We start from the raw sequence: 11,053 nt of genomic DNA, 5'->3' as shown, positions 1-11,053 counted from the left end.
CTTATAATCCTAAATAATTTCCAAGGTTTTCAACAAACTGATATCAGTGTCCCGTTTAGGCGAGAGTCAAAGCTACCATTCATTGAATAGAGTTGTCAGCTCGTCTAAAATGTTAAACATTCTAGCAACCTTTTATTCGATCAAGATTGGAATTTAGCGTTGTCCCGTTTAGGCGAGAGTCAAGGCAATTCTATCTTATGAGCTTCCACCATTGTTTCATAATTTGCAAGTCAAGAATGGTCGCCACCATTAGGGTGATCCATACCATACAAAACACTTACAAACTACTTATCATGCGAGGTTAAACGGTGCGAAATTGCTAATGAACGTTCCTCCATTAGGGAGGATTACTCACTAAAACAAACGCAGTGTAAAACCCACAATGGAGATCGAATATCTTAATAATAAAGCTCATTATTTAAAAAAAATTTGTATTTTCTTTGATTCTCTTTATTTATTCTATTTATTTTAAATATATATTTATTTAATTAAAATTTCCAATTTAGAATGAAAAAATTCTAAATATAAATTTTAATTTAATATTTATAAATTTTACTTAGATGGATATGAAAATAACATGAATTATTTCCATCTTAGTAATAATTTCCAGTAAATATTTAGAAAAAATATTTAAGTTGTTACAAAATTAATTTAAATTAATTTACAACTCAAATTTAATTTTCTATAAATATATATTGCATTTCGAAAAATTAAAGTATTCAAGGATACAATTTTCGAAAATGCATGTTAAAATAAAAAATAAATCCTGGAAAAATTATTCTTATTTAATGTTCGCCAAACATTAATTAATAAAATTAATTTACAACAAAAAATATAATTTTCCTATTTAATTAAATTTATAAGAAAAATTTCAAATATTTAAGTAGGATGATGAAAATCAACTTAAATATTAATTTTCTATTTAATTAAATACACTAGAAAAATACTTCAAGCAAAAATATCACCTATCTAGATTTTCCTTTGACTAATTAATTCAATTTCTAATAATATACTTTAATTCAATTTATTTTAAATTAATCAATAAATGAAAAAAATTATTGATTTAAGTTGGTCCAAAAATTAATTAAAATAAATAATTAATTTACAACTTAATCTATTTTTCAAGATAAAATTCGAAATTCCAGCATTTAAGAAATGCAATTTCGAAAATTGATTAATAAAATAAAGAAAAATATATTTTGAAAATTATTTAAATTTAGTTGAAAAAAATAAATTTCAACTAAAAATAATTTTCTATTTAATTAAGTGTCATGAAAAAGAAATATTTAAGTATGATGATGAGAATCAACTTAGATATTTAATTTTCAAGTTAATTAAATTCAAGAAATAAATAATTAAGTGTAGAGAAGGCTTAATTATTAATCTCTAGTTTAATACTAGGAAAAATATACTTAAAATAAATTGTACCAAAATTAATTATATAAATAATTAATTTCACAATGTATAATATTTTCCTTTTAAATATTAGAAATAATAAGTAGTCTAGAAATAACTATCTAGAAAATATCTTATTTGACTAAGTATCTTTTCCACAAAATTTGAAAATATATCTAATTTAGGTTGTATTAGAAAAAATCTAGAACCTAAATATTTTTCAAATTTAAATTTAATTAAATATCAAAAATTAAGTTGTAACCACTTAATTTGAAAATATTTCATTTTAAGTTAATATTCGAAAAGATATTAACTTAAAAAATATCTAAAATATTCCATTTTAAGTTAATATTCGAAAATATATTAACTTAAAAAAATATCTAAAGAATCTTAATAACCAATGCCTAAAATTCCTCAACTTAATTTTGAAATTTTAAATCCAAAAGATATTCAGATTTAAGTTGGTTAGTTGAAGATAACTAAATATCAACTTAAATAGGAATATTTAATGAAAAATTTAAATTAAGCTCCAGAAAGAATCTAGATGATTATAATTCTATATTTAATTAAATACAAGAAAATACATATAGTTTAGCTTAGAATAAAAAATTCTTTAAACTATAATTTTCTTAAATTAATTTCAAAATAAATGAAATTAATTATGTTGCTAATCAATTTTATTAGGTTAAACTAGTTTAATTAACCTAGTACAGTCATTCAAATCAGGCAAATGGGCCTTCACAATTGGGGTGGTTCATGTGAGGGGGTGCTGGGTTCAGTATGTCGTACCCACTACTATGGCTCCCAACTCTCACACAAGGCCCAAAAGAGAGGAATTTAACCTTAATAAGAATAACTGTTATTAATTGAATAGGCCCAAAAACTAAATGGGCCTAAATAAAATCTATCAAGAACTATGATATTTTATTTAGCAACAACAACCTATATGCATCTATAATGAAATTAAACACATAGGCTCACACAGGCACACTTTGGATGGGTCCTATCATGTTGCAAGGTCATACACAGATGAAAGAAGATTGTAAATATACCTGTTACAAATTATTATCTTGACCAAGTGAGCCATCAGATCATTAGATCTGGCAAAAAGTAACCATGGCTATTTGCAATCAAGTAATAATAGGTTTTGAAAACTTACAAACAAGCTAAAACACATACTCCTGCAACAAGGTTAGCTGGATAGTTGGATGTAGGATTTATTTAATTTTAAATTAAATAATTAATTTCGAAATAATTAATTAAATAAATAAAATATTTATTTTCGAAAAATTAAAATAAAATAAAAAAAATTCGAAAATTTTAAAAAAATTTAAATTTAAAATTAAACCTACAATTTTGAAAAATTAGGTTTCAACCAACCTAAATATCATTTCAAAATTTGCTAACTACTTTTAAAATTTAAATGTTATTTTATAAATAAAAATTAAATAAAAAATTAAAAAAGATAAATGAATATCTTTTTCACATTTTAAATGTAATTTAAATAAATAAAATAACAAAATTTAAAAGTTAGCAAAATATCTTACACATTTTTAAAATTACATGATTATAGTCAAATTATTTTAAAAAAAAAATAATTTAAAAATTTAAAATCTAACCTTAAATTTAAAAATAAGATAAGATATAATCAAATTTAAAAATAAGATAGATTATTAAGCAAAAAAGATAGATACTAACTATTTTTAAATTCAAATTACACTAATATCTTGAATTAAATTTAAAAAATATTAAATTAATTCATAATGATAATTAGAATTAAATTAGGAATAGTAATAGTATAAATACAGAACTACACAAAAAATCGGAACTTAATTCCATGAAAAAGCATGAAAAATCGAAGAAAAACGAAAAAAATTGTGAGCTGTACGGACAGTTTTCGCGATCGCATGAAAATTTAAGCACAACTCCGATTTTTCTGAATCTTCAAAAAATCATAACTAATTCAAATTAAATTGAAATTGAGTTCTGTAAAAAAGTAACTTGCTTAATTTTTTCCATACTATCCAATAAAAATAATTCTAGAAACAGAATCGCAATTATTTTTCACGAAAATTTACAAACATCAATCAATCATCAAATAACACTCAATACAACATGATAACATCCAAAAACAAACAAACAATCGTTTTAAAGTCCAAATTTCTTGCAAGTAAATCAATTACCATGGCTCTGAGGCCAGTTGTTGGAAATTATTTTACCAGGATCTTAGATCTACTCACAAGTATGTTTATTAACATCCTAAATATGAACTTTCTAAAACGATAAATTAAACACATATAAAGTTTTAGAAACCTTACATTGGGTGCAGCGGAATATAATGACTCCTTCCGTTCAGATATCTAGCCCTTGATTCTTTTCTGTAGCAGAGCATTATCAATATCTGAACCTGGATCTCTTTCTCTGAATCCTTGATGCTGAATCTCCTTTGCTGATGATCTTTCTTCACGATCTTCCTCACTATGATTGAGGTATTGCTTGATGTGTGTGGGAACTACTCTAATCACTAAGGATTTCGAAATATTGAAGAAGAAGAGAGAGAGTGGTCAGCTAAAGATAGGGAGAGAGAAGGCTCAGTTTTTCTGAATCAGAAGAAGTCTGAAGAAAAGTGTGTAATTTTCCTGAAGCCTTCACTATCTATTTATAGCATTCCACTAGGGTTAGATTTGAATTATATGGCATTAAAATAATGAAAAAAATCAACTTAAAATATACATATAGGTGGCCGACCATACATAAGTGGATTGGGCCTTGGGTTTTGCAATTTTGCAATTTTACCACCTTTTGTATTTGATTTTCTCAAAAATGCCAATTTCCTAATTCAATCATTTAAATGCCAATTCTAACTATTTAATAACTATAAATAATTACTAAATAATATTGTCATTTATCATATTTATTAATTGAACCATACAAAGTATCATAATTAACAAATATGCCCCTATAAACTCTTTCTTTACAATTTCGTCCTTACTTAGTGAAAAATTCACAAATAGACATAGTCTAACTTGTGAATTATAATTGATTAATCAAAACCAATTACATGAGTCTTACAAGCAATATTATCTCAACTAGTGGGGGGACCATGGGTCTATATAACCGAGCTTCCAATAAGTAGATCAAGAATTTAGCACTAAAATTCACTAACTTATTAATTCTTCGTTGAATCCACGCATAGAACTTAGAATTGCACTCTCAGTATATAGAATGCTCTATATGTTCCACCATATAGACACATCATTAGTTATCCATTGTTATAATCCTAATTTGATCAATGATCCTCTATATGAATGATCTACACTGTAAAGGGATTAAATTACCATTACACCCTACAATGTATTTATTCCTTAAAACACTTGACCCCGTATAAATGATATTTCAGCTTATGTGAAATGAGTACTCCACCATTTATGTTCGTTTGGTCAAGCTCCAAGGAGATCATCCTTTGCTTACTATTCGCCAGATAGAAGCTATAGATTCCATGTTTATGATAGCGCTCCCACTCAATTGCACTACCGTGTTCCCAAAATGTACGTATCACCCTGACCTAAAAGTAGGCTTAACTAACAAATCAAAGAACACGAATAGCCTTTCAAGATTGAGCCTAATCAGATCAGGATTAAGATCATTTGATCTAGGATCAACTAGGCGATATTGACTTGAATAGATATTACGGTAAGTTTAATAAATCTAAGTCAAAGTTCAATATCGGTCCCTTCCGATGCATACTCCATGCATCCAACCTGAGCTTTACTTTAACCAATGTTCTGGAAAGAACATAGTATTTCTGCGAATACAAGTAAACTCTTGTTGTAGATTATCATATCAGTAAAACCCTGTGTCTGATAAATCTAGGAAAACTTTATTCACATAGTCATGTTTACTTTCCAATGTGTTGACGGCACAATAAACAGGATCAAGTATGTGAAAAGGTTTTCAGATGAATTTATACATTATGTACATATAATCATGAAATAAATCATGTGAACCATGCAACATTAAATGTTATTTCTGATCTAGATTAATAAGTAAATCTGATTATATTGAAATGAGTTTTATTTAGGGCATAAAACCCAACAACCTAAACCTAGTAGTTGCCTATAAATAGAAAGTGATGGCTCAGTCACATAACATGCTTTCACAAGTTTTCACAAGCTTTTCTGACAGAAATTTCTCTCTTCAGAAAACTGAGCCTTCCCCACTTTCTATATCTGGCCGAAATCATCATTCTCTTTTCTCCTTCATCTTTTTCGACCCTAGTGAATGAGTAAGTGCCCACACACAGCAAGCAGTAACTCAATCATAGATTGGAAGACTGTGAAGGATCAAAACTTGAAGAAGAAGGACATTCGGGCTCAGATCTTGATTATACTCTGCTACAGAAAGGATTCAAGGGTTAGAGATCTGAGTGGAAGGAGACATTAATTCCGCTGCATCAATGTAAGGTTTTCTTAACTTTATATGTGTTTGATTTATCGTTTTAGAAAGTTCATATTTAGGGTGTTTAAACAACATACTTGTGAGTAGATCTAAGATCCTGGTAAAATATATTCCAACAATATATGCTGGCGATAATTTTTTTGAAAAGTATCGGTACATTTAAAGAGTGAACGCCATTAGAACACCATTATATATGGAATCAGTCTCCCTATCAAAATTGTCGTACAAATATTCTGTGTAGTGTGATTATGAAAAAATTGATAATAAATGTCATCTGAGAGCATCTCCAATGAGCTCATCAAATTTGGTGTTGCACTATCACTAAATTTGGTGTCAAAAATTATTTCTACTCTAACCACAACACCAAAAATTACACTAAAAAATATTACTTATTATTATATTAATTTTGTAATAAAATAAAAATAATTATAGTATTCACATTTAAATTTACACACAATAATTTAAAGGGTAAATACCATTTTGGACCCTGTGTTTTGTTAAATGACAAAATGGACCCTGTATTTTCTAAAATAGTAAAAATAGGACCCTGAGCTTAATTTTTAACAACTTTTTTTTTTAATACAACCAACTTGAAGACAATGCTTAATACGAACAGATACAAAAAAAATGTAAACAGTTTTGTCATAACAATTTTAGATCGGATTATAATTAAACTTTATTTTGACAAAAAATCAATCCAGGGTCCTATTTGTACTATTTTAGAAAATACAGGGTCCATTTTGTCATTTAACAAAACACAGGGTCCAATTGGTAACTTTTGTAAAACAGAGGGTCCAAAATGGTATTTACTCTAATTTAAAAGGTATTTTTACAATACACCCCTTCAAATAAAAGAGTCACTCGTGCAACAGACAATTTGAATTTTATTTCGGCTTGTTACATTTTTTTTTTTTGAATTTTTTCAAAATTTTGCAGGATATCTTAAATAACTAGAATGTACAGAGTTGAAACAGTCTATTTCACGCATCTATAAAATAAAAGAGTTTTGCGTGCAACAGACTGTTTGAACCTTATTATCGGCGTGTTAAATTTTTTTAAATTTCTCAAAATTTTATTAGATGTCTTAAATAACTATAACGTAAACGACTATATAAAAATTAAGCTAAAAAATTTTCTCAGATGCAACAAATAAGAGTGCATCGATGGATCTATTTTAAAGAAGTACATTGTAGAAGTAATATTTTTAATCTTATAAATACAAATGATAATATCAATATTTATAAATATAAATTAAATAATAATAATTATTACAAAAAAAAAAAAATACCGTAGCTACAGTGCCACAGCATATATGCCGTGCACTGTAGCCACACGACATATATAATGTGCCATTTGCTGCTACGTTGGAGGGATTACACACACTAAATCCAAGGTTTAGTGCCTTCTTGCACTTGCTCTGACACTTTATATATTTTTTTTGCTGAATATATAACACTTATATTGAGTTGCTAATTTCAATTTTTCAAATAAATTCGTTTCCTTTTTTAAAAACCTCCTTTAATATTGCCAATAAATCAAAATTCAAATTAAGGTCATAACCTTCCATTCACATTCCACCTATTATGCCTTAATCGTTCCCAAAACGTCACAAATATCTTCATCCTATGGCAACTAATCTGGGAGTACGTAGCTGTGGATTATAACCAACCCTCATTAAATGCACACCGTCAGATTGTTGCCACATATATATAAATATATTCCCAACTAATTACAATATAATAAAATATATATAGTACTCTACACATTATTTTTGTCAGAAAGAAAATCCTTAAAAATAACAATGGCGGTCACGGAAGATTTCAGCTTCCCAACACTCCTTGCAACGACAACCACCAAAAACCAGGACAACGACGAAGAAAGCAACAAAAACGACAACAAACGCTCGGCCAGTACCAATCAAAATTCTCCTTTCACACTCTCATCATCATCTCCTTCTCTATGGCGAATCTCGTCTCTAGTTTACCCGGACGACGAAATCCCAGACGAACAAGAACCGAACAGCTCCAATGGAATTTTCGTTTCGATGAAGAGCCACTCCGACACGGAGCCGGATCTTGACTCGGAGGACCGAATGGACTCACTGTGGGAAGATTTCAACGAGAATGAAATTGTAACGGTACGGCCTCTTCAAAGGGTTTCTTCTTTAGACAGTAGAGAAAGTAATAAGAGGAAAATGATTGGCAGTAGTCGTTATATTACTTATTACCCTAGTCGTAGTGATGATATTATTTTTGATGTTTATGATCATCGTACGGCTGGTAATGGTGGATCGGAAGATCAAGTTTTGAAGATGGTGAAAGAAAATATTAGCAATAATAATTGTAGTAGTAGTTGTAGTAGTAGTAGTATTAGTATTAGGACTAAATTGACTAGGCATCGTAAGAAGAACAGTATGGCTGTTCTTCTTAGAGCTTTCAGAAAAATATTTGTGATACAGAATATGGGTAAGAACAATAAGAAAACGAAGTAGTAAATTATACATATCGATTATACTTTTTGTAAATTTTAATTTTTATTTATTTTGTAAAAGTGTGAAGAAATTCGTGTCTATATTTGCTTGACCACTTTCGGGTCCATATTTGAATATTTCATTCTATATATACTCATCACTCAGTCTTAAACAAATTCGTTTGACCTTCTTGATGCAGATTTTCATTTTTTTGAGTATTAAATTCTCTTGTATGAGTTTTTAACAGTTTTTTTTTTCGAAAGAATAAATATGTGAAAAAGAACTTATTATCATAATAGCATTGTGTTTGGATTATTTACTTAAATTAGTGATTTGTGGTCCCTTTGATGATGAGCCATGTGGTTGTGGAGGTGGAGGATGTGATAGGTGATGGCTAAGGTCATAACTGATTATATTAATGCTGTACTTACTTTTTTTGTGGAAATTTTCGTGTAGAGAGTAGATATAATATATGGTCCAAGACTCTAAGGTAGAATAGCATTTGTTTACACATGCATTTTCTATTTAAATTGCCTTCTAGACAGAAATTTGTCTAATTGTATTGCAAAGATAAGGAACATTTGAACTTTTTTTTAATACAAGATTTTGTTTTTATACAATAAATATTATTGAAGTTAAAAAATACAGTGCACACACGCATGCAAAATTTAATAAATTCCTTGTCAATACTGAAAGCAAGATATTTTATAGTATCTAAAAATTGTGTTATATTTAGCACAAAAAGTTATTTTGTAGTAAATTTATACCAAAATTTGGCTTTGTGCTCCAATACACAATTTCAAAATTTTGATGCACAATTTAATATCTAATTAATGTTTTATTAAAAAAATAAAATTTAATAACTTTATAATTAATATTATTATTATTTTAATATGTAAGACAATAAAAAATAATGTAAATGTTTCATAATTTGATGTGCATAGTTAAATATACTAATAAAATAATAGAAATGACATAAATGTAAATGAAAAAATAGTTCATTTATTGTGGTGTAAATTTTATATTATAGTCAGGGGCGGAGTCAGGACTTGAATGCTAAGGGGGTCAAATTTTAATTTTAATTTAGTATCAAATAAAATTTTTGTAGTACATATTTATATTCAATACTAAAATTTAAAACGATTTTTTTCTTATGTCGAAAATTATCTATAATAAAATGTTAAAATAAAACAAAAAGTACTCTATTATTTAAATTTCTACTCTATATTATCCAAATTAGAAATATTACTACACTTCTACTTAAGGCACACATTAAATTTTAAATGTGGTAAATAATTTTTTTATAAATAAAAAATTTATATGAATAAAATAATTTTAACATAGTCTAACACTTAACTAGAGGAGATCCTAAATTCCAACTTCTACTTAATGAAAATTATCAACTTCTATATATATTTGTATAAGTTTATTTATTATTAATTTTTTTTATTTATATATATTTTTTTTATTTTATAAATATTTTTATATATATAGAATGGAATTTTTGAAATATTTGGGGGGCCATGGCCACCCTTTTCTTGGCTGTGGCTCCGCCCCTGATTATAGTGTAAAATTTAGCACAAAATTTAGTATGTGTCAAATTTACATGACTATTAGATTATATTTTACACATTTATTGGAGATCCTCTAATATCCTAAAAATAAATAAGGAATCATACTCTTCTTTTAACTTGGCAAGGAATCTAATGGGAATAAGAGATTTACTGTTGAAAGTGGTAAGATGTCGCGGGTATTGGAAATGATAGAAATAGAGGGAAGTTCAGAGACTCTTGACTGCCAAGAGCACCTTTTTTTCTCTATCAGATCTTATTGGCCCGCCTAGTACATAGAATTCTATTGGTCTATATTGCCAACAATTAAGACAATTACAAAAATTTGTTAAATAGATAGTTAGTTTTTATGACTCTATCATATCAGCAAAGCAAGGCTCTAAAAACAGCCTTTAAACGTATAGCAGGTTTAGAGGCTTTTCTTCTGTCTTATCTAGAAGTGGTCACATTATAAATATTAACTAATTTTACTGATAATATAATTTTTTTTTTATTAAGTCGTAATAAAAAGTTATTTGTAATTAAAATATAATTTCTAAATATAAGTTCTCACTAATTTAATTTTAGTCACAATAATTATTGTGATTAAAAACACATTATATCACAATAAATTCTAATTTTTGTAGTTAATACTTTTAGCTACGGACCTTTTAGTCACAATATAAAATAATAATTGTTATAAATATTATTAATTATGTGGATGTCCAAATCTTTTATTTATTACCATTAATTGTAATCAACATTCATCTTTTTCTTAGTTTCCCTTTTTCTTAGTTTCTTAATATCTCACTCTTGTATTTGTATAAATAGGGGTTCACCCCATTGGAATAAACAACTCAAAAAATTCTCATTCACTTTCTCTTTCTCTCTTCATCTTCTTCTTCTTTCTTCTCATCTACTATATTATTTTATAACACGTTATCAGCACGAGTCTCTGCCCAAGCTTCAAGCATGAGTCTCTGCCCAAGTCCCAATGTAAGTATTTTGTTAAAGTTCTTGAATTGTTTCAAAGTCACGATACACTAAATATATATTTATATATATACTTATCTGACTGAAACAATTTCAAGAAATCCTTTGTTTTCTTTTTTCTTTTTATCTATATATCTATATATTAGATATGTATGTATATGTTTTTATATTATTAATTTCATATATA

This window comes from Cannabis sativa, chromosome 5 (assembly GCF_029168945.1).
Source record: "Cannabis sativa cultivar Pink pepper isolate KNU-18-1 chromosome 5, ASM2916894v1, whole genome shotgun sequence".
Taxonomy (NCBI): domain Eukaryota; kingdom Viridiplantae; phylum Streptophyta; class Magnoliopsida; order Rosales; family Cannabaceae; genus Cannabis; species Cannabis sativa.
This window is presented reverse-complemented; position numbering follows the sequence as displayed.